Raw genomic sequence first — 17379 nt, forward strand, 5'->3', positions numbered from 1 at the left:
TTGATAGTTTCCACCAAAATGATCACAAAATTATGGGTATAACATCATCATATCAACTTTATAAAGATAATATTAATTGTTTTTAAGGTTCTAGAATTTCACTTTGTTCACTGTTATTTGAAACAATTGACATAGATTCTTGGACACCTATTTTTCTTTTAAGAGAGGATTTGATCTTCACAATTTTCATTTAATAAGCTTCAATCAGTGACAGCTTTCAACAAAACCTATTCCAAATTTGTTTTCTACCAGTTACCCCCATTAGAGCTTATACCAAGGTACAGCATTAAGAGCATAGAATCTGGAGCCAGCCTGCATGAATCTGAATTATGGCTCTGGACCTTTCTAGCTATGTAACAAGACACAAGTAACTAGAACAAGTTATGTATTCTCTTCATGCCTTAGTTTCCCATTTGATAGTTGGGTCTAATAATCATACTTAACCTTATTAAGTCGCTGTGATAATGAAAAGAATTAACATCTGTAAAACATTTAGAGCATGCTTGTTGATACACTGTAAGTCCTGCATGATGTTTAATTTAAAAAAAAATAAGCTTGAAGTTAACTAAACTCTCAAATCTCTTTCATGTATGTGGCTGCTGATTCAGTCTCTCCCAATCTAAAATTGTGTGGCTGATTTCTTTTTTCTAGCCTGAACACAAGACTGCACTGAGCCCTGTTGGATTTCCTTTTGGTGGCGCTGGCTCAGCACACTCTCATTGCCCCTCATTTCATATGCTCACCCACCCAGCCAAGGGGGCAGGTGCTAATGAAAGAGGTGCAAAAGAGAAGGGAAGAAGTCTCCTGCAAGCTCTGCATGCAGTCTGCAGTCATCATGCTCTGCTTGCAAATTAAGTTTGCAGCCTAACCAAATTTAAGTGGCTTTAAGTACTTATAAATTAGGCAGATAGTTAAATTTGACAGACATAGAAACCAAATAGCTGATCGATCTCCAGGCAATACCACAACCAAACTGATTTTTTAGCTGCCATCAAAATAAGCTAGGGAGGTTGTTATTCAAAGTATCCCAGTGAAATGAGATGAGGAGCATGACAATGGGGACAGTTGTGAAGATCACAAAACTGCCATGTCCACAGGTGGAATTAAGCTTCTGTCCCATTAATGACTAGAGACACAATTCTGGGAAGCAAGCCATCCAAATGCACCACTTGAATCCTGTTTGGCTGTTCTGACGTAGAAGAAGATAAGAAAAGGAATCAACTGGGGAAACGTAAGATGCGGAACTATAAAAATAAACTTGTTTCATCCCTGACATCTGTGTTTATAAATGCATTATGTTAAACAGCAGAGATTTTCCCCATGGCTAGCCAATACCAAGATGGCGCCTTGCGTGTTTTGTTTTTTCTATAGCCCTAATCATAAGGGCTCTCCTTACTGTCTCTTGGCTTCCAGCTTTTGTTTTAGTCACTCCATAAAGAGTTGGCAGAGACATAGCTGGGCCATTTCAGAAACATGGCTTATAACCAACCTGCTCCTCTGTTTTGCAATAAAAACTGAGTCTGTGCTAATTGTTCTTTAATGAAGAGGTAGTTAGTCCACATCCCGCTCCTCATCCAGGTGGAGATTTTCCCTATCAATAATCCCAGAGCAGGCTCGAATCAAAGAACTGACACATGCAGGAGCCAGATGTTTAGAGAGTAAGAAGGGGAGGTAAGTTCACACAATTGTTCTGCCTTCTTGTTTTCCGCTGAGGTTCTTTCCTGTGGGCTGTAGGACACATTAACAGTCTCTGGGCATGCATGTGGACAGTCCCAGCGCAGCCCTGCACTGAGAGCCTGCTAGCAGGCTGCCTTCCTTTTCCGGTGCAGCTGGTGTTTGCAGAAGGACATGATTTGAAAGTTGATTTATTTACCTTGTTTTTTTTTTTTTTTTTAATGAATGGACATAGATGTCTGTTTATTGAAACAATTGTTAAACTCTAGTGATATGATTAGAATTTAAGAGAAAAACATCCTTGTCTTTCAGGTGGAAATCTAAGGACTTTGACTTTTGGAATGTTCATTATGTAACTCAGAGCAAGATCAGAGGACATTTTGGGGGGAAGTCTTGTTTTTAAGAAAACAGCTGATCACTTTTACTTGTGGAAGCCAGTGGGCTCTAGTTTATACCCCTTCGTTTTGTCTCTGTTATCTCTAGAGACTTTGAAGATGTTTATCCAGCACCACCTCGACTATACAGGGAAGAAAACACACCAGAAAGGGCCTCCTCCTCCTGGGCCAGCTCCTCCTTCCAAGTCTTTCCAAAAAGTCAAGGAATCTGAAACCTAAGAGATATAGCCTGACTGTGGTGAAAAGTGGGGGTAGACAGAAGAAGGTGCTTTCTTCTTTAAAAAATCTTTCCATTATTTTGAGTAGTGATATGAACATGCACACTGATTTAGAAAGCTTTAAAGGAATATCCAATGAAAAATAATTCTCTTTGCATCCCTGCCCCCCACCAACAACTAAGTTCTCTTATCAGAGGTAGAACCATTACCAGCTTCTAGAGTATTCTTCTGAAGAAATCCTATGGAGACTATAAGCATTCATACATGCATATGCTTCTCAAACATACAAATAATGTACAATACACATTGTTCTACACCTTGCTTTTTTCACTTAACAATACATCAAAGGGCTTTCTTTGTCTTTTGTTTTTTTTCTGCCTAAAGTGCTATCAGGAGACAGAAGTCATCCTTCAGTTCAGTGATCTGCATCTGGTTCTGGTTATCGTACTGACAACAAACAAGATGCCAAGTTAAACTCTACCTCAGCCTCAGGTCATCTTGGCCTTGAGAAATAGGAATCACATTTAGAACCTTAAAACTTTTAAAGATTTAAATAACAGAAGTTTGGGGTGGGTAGAGGAGAAGGGAAGGATGAATTCTGTTTAAAAGAATGTTGTGTGGAATTGATGGTTGAGCAGAGACACTTTGCAATCTTGCAAAACTAAAATCCATTGGTTCTACTACTGCCTTCGTAAATAGAACAGAAACTTATTGACTATGATTGTGTCATTTTTGCTGGTTAAGGATCTCTAGAGGCAACACAGCATCAATATTCTGGACACAATATGAGGAATTTGGAATTGAACAGAGCTGGATATTAGTACTGGCTAATACATTAATAATGGTTATTAACTTGAATAAATTACTCAACCTCTCAGAGCCTTGGTTTTCTTTTATGTAAAATATAAACACATACCTTAAAGAATGGTTACAAGAATTTGTTAAAAAAAAAGAAAAAGAAAAATGTCACGCACTGTAGGCGTCCACTATCATTGATAACGCCACATAACAAACAACCCCAATTCTTCATGACTTGAAACAATGTACATCTATTTCATGTTCATGGGTCTGTTCACTGTGATTTGGCTGTACTCAGCTGTGTTTGAACTTGGCTGGACTCTGTGCTCTGGGTCAGGTTCAGGTGTGCTCCACATGTTTTGGTTTCAGGTCAAAGAGTAAAAATTACCTAGGGGCATGTTCCTTTTGTGGTGGAGGATGGAACCTCAAGCAGACCCTCACCATGCCTCTTATAGCCTCACTATAAGTAATTGGCACAGTGTTATTTCTGCCCAGTTCTAATGCCCAAAATACCATATGGCTAAGACCAAAGTCAATGGAGCAGGAAGAATATTCCACCCACAGTGAACAGTAGCAAAGGCAGGCAGGGAAGGAAGAATTGCAGACAAAATGTATAGGCACCCAGTACAGTACCAGGCACCTAGAAAGTTCACATAAATGGGAGTTACTATACTTATATTTATTCATGTTATATAATATATATAGTTATTATTATATGCTTTTCACATGTGAAAGGCATAAGAGATGGCATTAAATTTACAATAATTCTAAAACACACTTCAAAGAGCAATATTTAAAAAAATTAAAAAAAAAACTAACTTTAAAAAGTTAGTCCATTTGTTATCTTGTCATTAATATGCCTGACCAGCACTAGCATATACTCGTGTCTCTGTGAGGATTTCAAAGAGATGACCCTTCTAAGCAAGAGCAGTCCCAGAGCCAACAGCATGGCAAGTACATAACCAGGGACCCTTTGCATGGGGCAAACACAGCTCTGCACAAAAGCGTACAGCTTGGAACCTCGGTGAGCTGCCCTCTCAGCCAGGCACATTGTGCAGTGTGCGACCTGCACACCATGGGCAGCAGTGTTGCTCCAGAAACTGGAAGGTGACTCCAGAGTCTCATCATGTTTTGGGTTCTGGTTCATTGCCACCATTGCCATAAGCAATTTGCTTGGAGCTTTGATTCACAGCTTCCTTTCTGCTTTTCAGTTATGACCTAGAAGCTTGGAACTTTGGGAGCCCAGTGACACCTATTTCCCAGAACCCCTACAGCTTGTCACGTCTGAATCCAGACCCAGGTGATGTGGCAGCTTGCAGGCAGCTCTAAGGCCTGGAAGCTGGATCACAGAGAAATGTACAGACTTACACAACTTAATTTCTTTCATCCTGACTGACAGGATAAGGACAGAAGGGAAGAGGAGAGAAATCTAAAGAAGCTTTATAGGCTCTGACATTCTAAGCTCGTGGATAGATAAGCAGCTCATCGGAGTGGGGGTGCCAGGCAGCAAACATGGAAGAGGGGGAAGAAGAGGAGTGGGGAGTGGGGGAGAGAAAGAGAGGGTGGGAGGGGGGACAGGGAAGGAGGGAGGGAAGAGGGAGGGAGGGAGAAAGATGAAGAGAGGGAGAGGGAGAGGGAGGGGAGAAGGGATAGGAACAGAGGGAGGGAAGACAGGAACTTTGTTGGCTTTGTCCCCAGGGTCCAGCACAGGGCCTGGCACAGAGGAGATACTTATTGGTATGAGAGTATGTGGGAGAGAGAGAAGAGATGAGAGACTGCAATGTTGACCTTCATGATTTTACTTAAAGCACTGCCAGCCACTGGAGCAGACATCTCAAGTTCCCACCAAGCGTTGGTTAAATATCTTATGTAGAGAAGCAGCACATCCTCTGTCCGGTGTAACTCAATCCTTGCCCTGCTTCCTTATCATCTTTCTAGACCTTGTTCTTTCTCCTTCTTCCCCTCCTGCAGGCAGAGCAAAGGAAAGCATCTCCTGCTCACTGGCTCGAAGGCTCTCTCTCTCTCTCTTCGGTTTTCCTGTTTTCTTGCTTGTAAGAATCTGTTAGACACTTCCTCTGAGGTTTATTTGCAGTCAGACCTGAAAATCTTTGAAATGGTCTCTCTCGGGGTCCTTCACTCCAGTGACACTGCAAGGCCCCCCTTAGCAAGGCAGGGAGATAGCAGTAGCCAACCAGACTGCATGCTGTAGAGCTGGAGGCTTCTAAAGAAGGCAGAAACCCCGAAGGATGCTCCTGAGTGAACTCTCCTTGGACACTGGCCAGAATCAAAGCTTGACTTCCTCTCATCTTTTAAAATGTGGTTGGGCTCAATCAGGTCTCATACGCTCAGGAATGAGTCCCACCACTTGGCGACCCAGCCTCCTCCCTGGACCTTTCCAGATCCATTCAGAACCCAGCTGCCAGTGCAGGGATTCAGCATTCTGGGGATGGCATGTTTATTTCGAAACAATCGTGAGGCTTGATTTGATGTAGTGAAAGAAATTAGTGCTTGCTGAATACGGCCCAATTATTACTGCATTAATTCATACAGATTAGCAGCTGACATTGGCTGGAAGGCATACATCAGGATGTTTCAATAAGTTTGGCTAAGAGAGCTACCTCTCCATGGCTGCCGAGCCTCCCCCATCACCCCAAAGCTCAGATGATGACTCCTGATTTGGAATGACTTTCACGTCACGGGTGCATGGTATTAGTATTAACTGGCAATGGACAAATTGAAGCATGGTTGGCAGTTGCCCCAAAAGTCAGTCATCAAACTGTAACCCTTTTGAGACTTGCTTTCTTCCAAGCCCAGGTTCTAACCATTAAATAACTCATCAAAGATGGAAGACACTGCAACATGCCACCATGGAAATACAGCAGGACACCTCGTGGATCATCAAATTTGGTATGTGAATCCACACCTGGTGTGAGCAGTTAAATATGTTCTCACTTGCAGTTAACCATGGCTTGAGCAAAGGAAGGATTATTTGCTCACTGTTACTGGTGGGATTGTGTCCCCCACCCCCCGTAAGATGTTGATACCCTAAACCCTAATACCTCAGAACGTGGCTGTATTTGAAGATAGGGTCTTTAAAGGGATGATTAAATTAAAGTGGATCCCTTAGGATGGGCTTTTGTGTTAGCCAGGATTCTCCAGGGAAATAGAACCAATAGGATATATAGATAGATTTCTTATAAGGAATCGGCTGTCATGATTATGCAGGCTGGCAAGTCCCAAGATCTGCAAGGTGAGTCAGCAAAGTAGAGCCCCAGGACAGCTGATGGTGTAGTCCCAGTCTGACCTGACGGTCTGAGCCCAGGAGAGATGATGGTGTAGTTCCAGTGGGGGCTAGTAGGCTTGAGGCTCGGGAAGAGCTGATGTTTTGATTGGAATCTGAAGGCAGAGAAAAGCTGATGTCCTAGGTCAAAGGTAGTCAAGCAGGAACAATTTTCTCTGACTAAGAGGGTCACTCTTTTTGGGTTCCACATTCATTTTTTGTGGGTCTATTACAAGTTCCCAAACAGACTCAACTTCATGCTGTACTTACTACCTCAACATCCTTCCCACTATTCATTCATTCATTCATTCATTCACGTACGAAAGACTATTCTAAATGTTGGCATACATTGTCTCATTTAAGCACTGAAGTAGAATGGTGGGGAAAAAAAAGAAATAACTGCTGTTATGTAATTTACAGATTGGAGTAAAGAAACATATTCATGTTATTATAATGAAGTGTGGTCAGGATCTGAAAGGGAAGCTCCTGGGAAGATAGGAGTCACCAGCTGAAAAGATCTAACCTATTTTCCATTCTGCAAGTGGGTGGCAAATGCTAACCCTTCATGACTCAGCACTCACCCCACGCCCTCAGAATTAACTGCACCTTTGTGCTTTTATGTATTTAGTAATGTTAAAGAGCATTTACCCCCAATGCTAGGCTTTGAGTTAAGCACTTTAGATGCAGTGCATATCATTGAACATTTACAACGATCCCATTAAGTAAATTATTTCCCATTTATAGACAAAGAAACTGAAACTCAGAGACTCATGTGAGCAGACCTTTGCACCAATACTTCCCTCTTCCTAGAATCCTCTTCTTCCAGATGGTCACCTGGCTGCCTCCTTCCCTAGGTCTCGGTTCAAAACCTACCTCCTCCAAGAAGGCTCCCTTAACTACTCATTCTTAAAGAGCTACTGCTCTGAGTCACTCTTACACATTACTCTACATTTTTCATAGCCTCTACCAATCTCTGGTAGTATGTTTATTTATTTGTATACATGCTTATTGTCTGTTTTCCTCCATTAGAATGTGTAAGTTCTATGACAGCAAGAAAGGTTGCCTCCTCTACATCGGGCCACTCTGTATCCTTGATATTTAGCAGGATACCTGGTACATAGTCAGCCTCCAATTAATGTTTGCTGGATGAATGAAGGAATATAACCAAAGTCATATAGCTAGTAAATGGCAGAGTTGAGATTTAAACCTAGATGTGTCTTTCTCCAAACTCCAGGATTTAATTCTTTTTATACATCCCGCTCTCTCTGCTTCGTGGTTCTGAAGGCAATGCGACCACATCCTAGACAACTTTGCATCTCTGGTACCTTTCTACTGGGACACTGCCTTGCCCCCCAGACACTCTGCCCATGTTTGCTGAGATGACTGAGTTTCCATGACAACGCCAGAGGAGGAAGAAGGGCTCTGAAGCCCTATAAGATTTTCTTTCCTCTTCGTTGAAGTTGGCATCACAGACTGAGAAAGTTTCCTCCTCAGCCTGACTCCGGCCCAATGTGTCATTTGCAGCCTTGGGAGGAGGCATGTCCCAGTGCCAAGCAGGCTGGCTCCCCATGAAGTACAGCTTTCAGGTGAGTGACCCACATTCAGGGGCAGAGATTTCAACCTAGGCTCCATTTGAGGAGTATGACCAAGTCCCCAAGTTTCTTAGAAGACTCTGGTCCTGCTCGCTGAGAAACTTGCTTGGGTCCTGGTACCATGGGCAGGATTCTTCTCCACCATGAGAGATGTGGGCATTTCAGTGGGTGGCCAACCCACTCTCACATGGGGAAGGGATATAGCATGGCAAAGAGGTTTCCTGCCCTGAGCCCGAATCAACTTTTCCCATTTTCCCTTAGCTTAGAAATTGATGGAATCTTTTGAAGTTCCCCATTGAAACCCCTTTATTGGTGCCTGTGGAGAGAAAGGGAGTAGTGAAGCCTTTCTCTGGGGCTTGCAAAAAATTCACTCTCTTGTCCTCAGAAAACCCAGAGGAGTAAAGAAGTCAAAGTTGGCTCCTGTCTGTGCACAGAGCTGGGCTGGCTACTCTGACACCAAGGGTGCTCCTGGTACCACAGGGAAGGTATGCTCTAGATCTCCTCCATGGGGACTGGCCCCAGCCACGAGAACTGTCTTTCCTTCCCGGTGCTTGCAGTTTTGTGCAGGGATTTGGAAAAGGCAGTCCACTATCCTGGATTGACAGAGAAGACAGCTGTCTATATGGTATGCTTTGACAGTAGCTAGACATGACTTCCTCCTTCAAAATAGCTCCCTATTTGCCTGGAACTTCCTCTATTAACATCATCCCTTTGAGTCTCAGAGTTGCCAACAAAATGCAAACTCCCCTAGAAAGGCTAATAATCTGCTAGACAGGGGTTGCCAAACTTTCTGCCAAGGGCCTGATAGTAGATACTTGAGGCCACGTGGACCATACAGTTTCTGTTGCAACTATTCACCTCGGCAGATACAGCCCCAAAGCAGCCACAAACAGTGTGTTAGCAAATGGGCATGGCTATGTCCCAGGAAACTTTATTTACAAAACCCGCCGCAGGCTGGATTTGGCCCATGGGCTGTAATTTGCCAACCCAGCACGAGGCTGTAAGTCAGTGACATTTCCTTACTCTCTCTCTGTCCCCAGTGCCTCTCACATGAGGCACACAGTGAAGAGATTCAAAATGCTGTTTGTTGAAGTACTTATCAGCTGACAACAGTTCAAGAGAAGCTGTTTGATAGCCAACTTTGCCAGAAGGAGCCTCAGTATGGGGGAGGGAGGGTCATATTCAGAGGCTAAGGATGGAAATCAAATTTGCCAACTTAACAATTTTAACCAAACACATTCCATTAGTCATACATCTCAAAATCCCACAACTGGGCTGAGCTTGCCGTATGCCCCATCTGGGGACCAGCAGAAAGTGAAGGCTGGAACCAGTGACAAACAAGAGTCCCTGAGCACAGTCACTCTCTTCAGTTTTGGCTCTGCTGAAATGAGCCTGCACTCAGGAATGATGTTTGCTCTTGTCATTCCAGAGAATGAGCCAGATTCCTACTGTTCTGGCTCAGATAAACCACTGAAGCCCTTTGGTAAGGGGTTAGCTGTTCTTGCAACAGCTAATTCTGCAATCCAGTGTCCTACTTACCTTCTTTTCTCCCTCACTGCAGTCACATCACTGTGGCAATCATGGAATCCAAGACATGCCCGTTGATCTCTTCCAAGATGGTGGAAGTCATGACAGTGAATCCCAGCACCGATTTTAGAAAATAATAACTGTCACCTTAACCCCAGCTCTTTTCTGGACTAGCATCTTGGTTTAGTAGAGGGAAGAGCATGAAGGCCTAGAGTGTGTGCACTCATTGCAACTCCAGACATTTGAAGACCTTGCATCAGCCAGGGTAGGTAAGTTTAGGCTGCAATAACAAACAACCTCAAAATTTCAGTTTCTTAACACAACCCACATTTATTTCTTGCCGATGTTACATTTCTAACAAGGTTTTTCAGGCAGGCTGTATGCATTACAGTCATTCAGGGATGAAGATAATGCTGGCTCAACCATGACATGTATTATGTTTCATCAGGTGAAAGGGGCACGATGCATCACGCCCTGGTCCTTAAACTCTCTGCCTGGAAGTTTTATATCTGCACACATTTCATTGACCAAAACAGTCCTATGCCACATGGAACTTCAAAGAGAGTGGGTAAGTGGAATCCTACCATGTGCCTGAAAGGATGACATAATTGTGAGCAAGACTAATGACTATTCTAGGACCTGAAAAAAGGGTTAGGGGAATCTGCTCCCATGAGGAGTCAAATATCCCCATGGGAAAGACACATAACTAGAAGCTGAGCACTGATATGGAGGGGGAAATTCTGAAGGCCCAAGGAATAGATGTTAATCTGATATTTTAGATGTGTAGCAGATGAGAAGAGCACTCACCAAGTAAAGGTGATTGTTGAGGGCCAGGGTGAGGGGGGCTACGAGCTAGAACAGGTGTGGAGGACCACTGAGTGCTCCACAATGGGAGAAATAGTCAGACTGCCTTCTTCCAGGAAGATGTACCTTTTTAATAAGTCTGAGATAAATATAATATAATTATCACTAGATTCTGTATAAGATCAAGGGTTAAGCACAGAAGTGCTTCTAAGAGGGGATAAGACCACTGACATGGGAAAGTATGAGGTACTCTGATGGAGCAGACGATGGAGAGATGAGGAAGAAGCTGGGGTGTCTGCTCTATCCTGACCTGGAAGTAATGTCCTCCATGTACCAGAGTGGCACCAGTGCCCAAGACAAAAACAAACAAAGCAAACAAAAATAGGTCTCAGTGCATAGCTCATACAGTTGTGCAGGTTGGGCAGTATGCAACTTGAGGGAGTGCCCATCACATGGTGATTTATGTGAAGGGAGCCCATGGGAGCTGGCAGTGCACAACTTGAAGAATTCTGGGTGGTAGCCCTGCCTCCAGGCCCTGTGCAAGACAAGATCTCAGACTTATGCTTGTCATTTCACCCGGCTCCTGCCCTCATTAGTGTGGTTTCCTGTTTCTGGCAAGGCCTTCACCCACTGAATCTGACAACAGACCTAGGTTTTCTGGTTTCAACATTTGGTGCTTACCAGTGTACAGCTTACATAGTCCCCAGAAGTGAGGTCACAGAGGGTGAATTCTCAGCCATGCAAGGTACACAACCCTAGAGAGGACAGGGAGAGGAAGACTACACACCCCACAGAACACTCCAGACCAGAAAGAGGGATTAGGATGAGACTGGGATTCCCGTGAGCAGAGGAATCAGGGAATTGCCCTTTTGTTCCAGTTACTCTGATCCTTTCCTATCAGTTCACTAAAGCTGGCCCGACCTGGAAGAACACCCGTAACAGTGGTACACTCAGTGCCTAATCCCAATTCTTGGTATAAAATGGTCCTCAGTACCTTTTTGTTGAAAAAATTTCATGACTATGTATATTTAAAAAATAGTTCAACTTTCTTCTTTCCATACTCAAGAAGGGTGTTGAGATTTTGACTACAAAACAAGCTATTGAAATGTGAAAAAGTCAAATCAACCAAAGCGGAGGGAGAGGAGAAGCGTCTTTGTTCTGCAGGAAACCAAGTGACCATCTGGAATTGGATTGGTGCTTGGGGACTGTGTCTTATAGATCTACCTTCCCTTAGGAATTCGTCCTTGTCATTTCAGCTTGAAAATGTCCAGTGGTGGGGTGAGCTTACAGCTCTTTAAATGCCTGTGAAAATACTAGTCAGGGTTACTATTGGATCTGATATTGGTATCACTAATATCAGAAGGTACCATCATCTTGAAAACTAACATTAAACAGAAACAATCCTGCCATAACAATGTTAAACAAATAGAAGGAAAATTGCTTACTTTCTTGGTCCTTCTGAGTAAAAGCAATGTATTTACACTGCATACTTCCTCCTCAGAGTAAACATAACTGTAAATCATAATTGAATGTGTATAGGTGTGGAATATCCATTCTTCATGAAATCATTCTGCTTAGGAAAATAAATACTGAGATTGAGGTGAAGCTGTTTTCGGGCAAACATTTGCCTCCAAATGCATGTGTGACCTCCACCCCATTGTCCTTTGTCATTTGCCTCCAGACAGAGACACAAGTTGAAATGTAGGCATAGTGAAAACCTAACTCACTGTCAGTAAGTCTCTTGGCCCATACAATATCTGTCCTCAAATCAACAGAAAACCTCACCTTGAAACAAAGAAGAAAATCTGGAAGAGGGGGAAGGGCAGGACAGAGGGCAGATCTAGATTTTTAGGACATTGCAGGCCAATGGATTTTTCTCTGCCAAGATGAGTATTGGCTATTACAAAACCCATGCTTAACAAAGCTTTCCACCATCAAATTTGCATAATGCCTTATTCACATGCATAGAATTCCACATAGCATTGCTTCTGACCAAGGAACTCAATTTGCAGGGAAAAAAAATTGTGACATGAGTCCAGGAACCAAAGGTGGAGGTGGGAGTGGCTTCTCTCACTATGACACCTAATATCCACTCACAGAACATTTGCTCTCTGACCCTGTAACTTTGGGCTCTTCTGGTTCCGAGGCTGGATTTCTTAATGGAGAAACACTTCCACCAGTTGACACAAACACTGCTCCACTGGTTTGGAAGTTGAGAAGGCCAGTCTGCCTTGTAGGGCTCCTAACCCTGCTGGTGGAGCGGGGGTTACTGTACTGGTTGATCTCCATTACTAAGGGATGTCGGATTTCTATTACACAAGAAGTCTTTCTGAAACCCTAGGGATTCTCTACGGTATTTCTTATTACCTCTATGCTCCATAGTAAAAGGTAATGGAAATTGGTAGCATCTATAGCCAAGGCAAAAAGTTATTATTTTATATGGAATTTCAAATACCTTGAGATAGTATATTTAGTAGCTGAGTAGCCAAGGCGGTGAACTGTGCTCAGAAGCTACCTTTCTACGTTCCTCGCAGTGATGTGGGGGCTATAGTATAGCCCTTTTGACTGTTGGCTCACCGTTATGTCCTGCCAATAGGGGGCACTAGAGGAATGTCAGAAGGCTAGAGCCCGGATGGGGTGGGGACTTAACGCTCCTAGGAACATTGCCTCATAAAGACCCTTCACCCTGGCATTGACTTTCATTATTGCCAAGAGCAGCCTCATTGCACCTCTCAGAGGTATCAACACAAAATCCCTTCCCCGGAGTGTCTAGGTTTTAATAAGACCACCTGCTTCCCTTTGCTTCCTCATCCCTGAGCAGTTGCTACTTCCAGCGGTAATTACGTTGATGACCTCGATGATCGCTTTTTGTTCCTTCAGCCCTCTCAACACCTGTGCGATCAGTTCTCCATATTAAACTCCCTCTGTTGAAATATCAAATGTGGGTTTAAAGAAATTTTCTTATTGAAGTAGAATTGACACACAATGTTATATTCATTTCAGGTGTATGACATAGTGATTCACAATTCTATACATTATGCTCTGCTCATCACAAGTGTAGCTACTGTTTGTCTCAAATGTGGTTTAGTTTTCCTGACTGGACCCAGATACCCAGCATTAGAAAGAAGCTTAAGATTATTTGACATTTCATTTACTATCAAATCTTCAGAAAGATTTATTAGGACACTTAGTTTCAAAAAATAAAAAAAAAGGAGAGAGAGATTTTTAAGAGAATTTAATATGGAATTGCTACTTTTCAAATGTCAAAAACCATCCAAATAGGAACGGGAGATAGTCCTGTAAATGCTTGCTGGAAAACAAATTCGTTTTATTAAAAGGTTTCCCTCTTTGTATTTGGAGGTTAAAGAAATGACAGAATTTATTATTCCACCAAACAAACCATTTTGCTTATTTTTGGTAAATTGCACTAAATGTGGTTTAATTACTGTGTCCAGAATAGCATTTCACATCTGTGGCCCCAAAAGCTGTTATTGCAGTGGATCTGTGGGAAAAAGAAATAGAGCCCTCTCGTGGCTAACTTAAATACTACAACCCCTTGTTGTTCAAGATAGATGGTATTAACCTCCTACCTAGGTTACGGGATCTTTGGTCGGAGATACCTTAGGGACCCTGCCTGGCATTGCCACAAAACAGACAAGAAGCATACTGTCCAGAGAAATAATGGCCAGCTTCTTGGCAGTATACAAATACAGGCATTTCTAATTTTATTGCGCTTTGCTTTATTTTGCCTAACAGACAATGTGTTTTTTACAAATTGAAGGTTTATGGCAGCCCTGCACCGAGCAAGTCTATTGGCACCATTTTTCCAACAGCATTTGCTCACTTCATGTCCCTGTATCATATTTCAGTAATTCTCACAATATCTCAAACTTTTTCATTATTATTATATTTGCTACAGTGATCTGTGGTCCGGGAATACAACCCACTGAAAGCTCAGATGATGGTTAGCACTTTTTAGCAGTAAAGTATTTTTAAATTTTTTAATAAGGTAATTTTTAACTATGTACTTTTTTTACACATAATGTTACTACTGCACACTTAATATAGTGCAGGATAGTGTAAACATAACTTTCATATACACTGGGAAACCAAAAAACTCATTTGACTTACTTTATTGTGATACTCGCTTATCGTGGTGGTCTGGAACTGAACCTGTAATATCTCCAAAGTACACTTGTATAACATAAACATGCTTATAAACCATGTGAACAAGGTCATTATTAAATACCCAGCTTTTTAAGGAGTTTGTAGAGGGAGTGAGAATGGAAGTGAGCCTGTGTAGCATTATCAGTTGAAAGAGACACTTAGATCCCTTATGTCAGGGGTCTTAACGCAAACCACAGTCATTTCTTTCTGAATTGTCTACACACACAGATAAGGTCGCTGGGCGTCACAATGAGGGAAACTCAATGAATGCAGTAAGAGATTGATGTGCCGGTCGAATGTGTTGAAACATGCACATTATTATTTTTTGTGGGCAAAGACAAGATAGCCCCGTGAAGTGGAGTGTTAGAGACCTCATAGGACAACCCAGAGAGGCTGCCCATGGAAGAGAGGAAGCATTTAAGGATGGCATTGCGTTCAAATGCCATCTTAGCACATTCCTAGCTGTGTGACTTAGAGCATAGTTGGATAACAAAGTTATCCAACTAATCTATTTCTCAGCTTCCTTAACTGTAAAATGAATTTAATAACATCTATGTCAAGACAATGAATAGCATAGTGGTTGAGGCTTCCAATCCTAACCCTGCCACTTACTATGTGACCTTGGGCAAGTAACTTAACCTCGCCATGCCTAAACCATAAAATGGGAGAAAATACATTGACCTTGCGTGGTTGTTTTGAAGAGTAAATGATTCAATATACATAAAACACTTAGAACAGGAGTCTTGGATGAGTTTGCCTTGCACATGGTAAACACACAGTAAATGTTAGCTTTATTATTGGCTGTAAATCACCAGGGATGGTTTACTTGCGGTCTTTTCCTACCTGCTTCTTTTTCTATTAAGTAGAGTCGTGTGAAATTGCCATTTTGTAGGTCAAAAATTCTTGAATGCAGCAATTTCTTGGTTTAATCTAATACAGACTGATGTTTGTCTCCACACCACATTAAGGGTTATCAGCAAGAGCCTAAGGTCGAGGAATAAAATAGAACTTTCCATCCACATTTATGTCACCGAGACCAGATCCCCTTTGCCGCCTGCGATGACAAATCCCTTGAGCAGTTTAAGTGAGACTTAGCCCCCTGGGAGTCCCCTTAGTCCCCCGTTAGCCCCTGGGAGGGATGGGAAAGCAATGACAACAGTGTGGGTACCAATTAGATCCTAGTCAGGAAAACAGAACCCATTCCAGGTAGTTCCATAGAGGGAATTTAATATCAAGAACTAGTTATTACAAAGGCATTGGAAAAGTCAAAAAGCCATATGGGGGCATTGAAGAAACCCAGAGATTAGCAATAGCAGAGAGTATCTACACCGTTGAGTGTTGGAGGGAACCATTGCCAGGGCCAGGGTCCCCAGCAGGAGAAGGAACCGTGTGGGGCTGCCTGGCCACTCCCAGAGCTGCCCCCACCCAAAGCAGACAGGTAGAGGGGAAATCTCTCCTCCCTCTGCTCCCCAATCTGGCAGCCCCTCCCTTTGGCCGAACCTAACCGTGTTCCTGTTGGCGAGGCAGTCTGGGGCATGTAGTTCACAGGGACTAGCCCCTTGACTACAGGGCAGACAGGAAAGAAGAGAAATAGATTTGAAAGCAGAGAGACAAACACCTGCGTCGAGAAGCAGGAGCTGGGAGGGCAAAGACGGGCAAAGAATGGGAGTTGGCGGGGCAGGACGTGAAATCCCGCGACCGCCATCTTCCCCCCAGCCGCAGAGCCTCCGGAACCTAATGGCGGTGGGTCCCTGGCACTTCGCTGCTCCAGCCAGGTAATTCCGAATAAAGCCGTGGGAGCCACAGGAATCTGTCTCTGGTGACGTCATAACATGGAGAAGGGCGCAGGCAACTCAGGTGGGTAGTTGTGGAACCTCTGGGGGACTGAGGATCTTCCAGGAAAGGGGCCTGCGCTGCACATTCTTGGCCTCAGCCCTTAGTTTTGGCGCCAAGCCCAGCAGCAGTCAGGAAGCCGGACTTCGGGAAAAGACTCCTCATCTCGGAAGTTATCTCCCGCAAGACAACGGAAACAAGGCAACAGAATGCAGTTTGGGAGCCTGGATAGAATCCTGGAGCAGAAAGGGGCATTCCTGGAGAAAATGGGTGAAGTCCTAATTTAGTCAGTAGGATTGTACCAATGTTAACTTCTTAGTTTTGACACACGCACTCCGGATGTTTGAAGTACGGTAGAGGAAGCTGGCTGAGGGTATATGGGAACACTCTGTATTATTTTCTCTTCTATAAATTTAAATTTATTTCAAAAAAATTGTTTTAAGTTACCTCCTCTGGAATGGTTTCTTCCATTAGCTTCGGCGGGCAGCTCCAGGAGAGTTGACAGGCTACTTCCAGCTCAGTGAGGCATCACCAGGGGAAGCGGACGCCTCCCCAAACCCCCAAAACGGCAGTGATCACATCTAGGAGAATGACGGAAAGGCCACCATCTGGGAAACATTTCTGTGGACATTTCATTACTGGTACAAAATATGAATTCATTAAACAGTAGCCTACTTAACAGAGAAAATGATGAACACTTAAACGTTTTTTGCACAGCCATGCCGTTACTCTTGTCAGTGGGAGTTCTGTTATGCCCCTTTGGCTAAAGCAATGAGCCGGCTTACGTTCAAATATAATGGACAGAGTTTATGCTCTCCGGAAGTTCTTAACTCGAGACCAGTCAGGGTACTGGTCACAGATACTCAGAGTTTGTACATAAGCATATTTTAAAGTTGCCTTAAATCATTTTCAGAAAAAGCAGAGTACAACTATCTACATGCATGTATAGACACACGTAGGACCAGTTGAGGGAGGAATCTAACTGTTAGTATCTAAGTGAGAAGTGAGGTTTCTCCCTGTTAACTGCTCTCATTGTCCTCTGTCAAGGTCCCACTTCCCTCTGGGTGGTGGTTCCCTTTAAAGCATCCCAA

General features: G+C 43.2%; 1 long non-coding RNA gene across 1 annotated transcript in view; it reads right to left on the reverse strand.

The window, feature by feature from the left end:
- The window catches only part of LOC113925271, a 28253-nt gene extending 12023 nt beyond the window's left edge, over positions 1-16230 (reverse strand). Inside the window, exons 1-3 of the long non-coding RNA XR_003520962.2 lie at positions 16074-16230; positions 15299-15439; positions 13078-13212 (exon numbers count right to left, since the gene is read on the reverse strand). This is a non-coding gene — a long non-coding RNA (uncharacterized LOC113925271). The remainder of the gene's footprint in view (positions 1-13077; positions 13213-15298; positions 15440-16073) is intronic.
- Between the last annotated feature and the right edge of the window lie 1149 nt (positions 16231-17379).

This window comes from Zalophus californianus, chromosome 2 (genome assembly GCF_009762305.2).
Source record: "Zalophus californianus isolate mZalCal1 chromosome 2, mZalCal1.pri.v2, whole genome shotgun sequence".
Lineage (NCBI taxonomy): Eukaryota > Metazoa > Chordata > Mammalia > Carnivora > Otariidae > Zalophus > Zalophus californianus.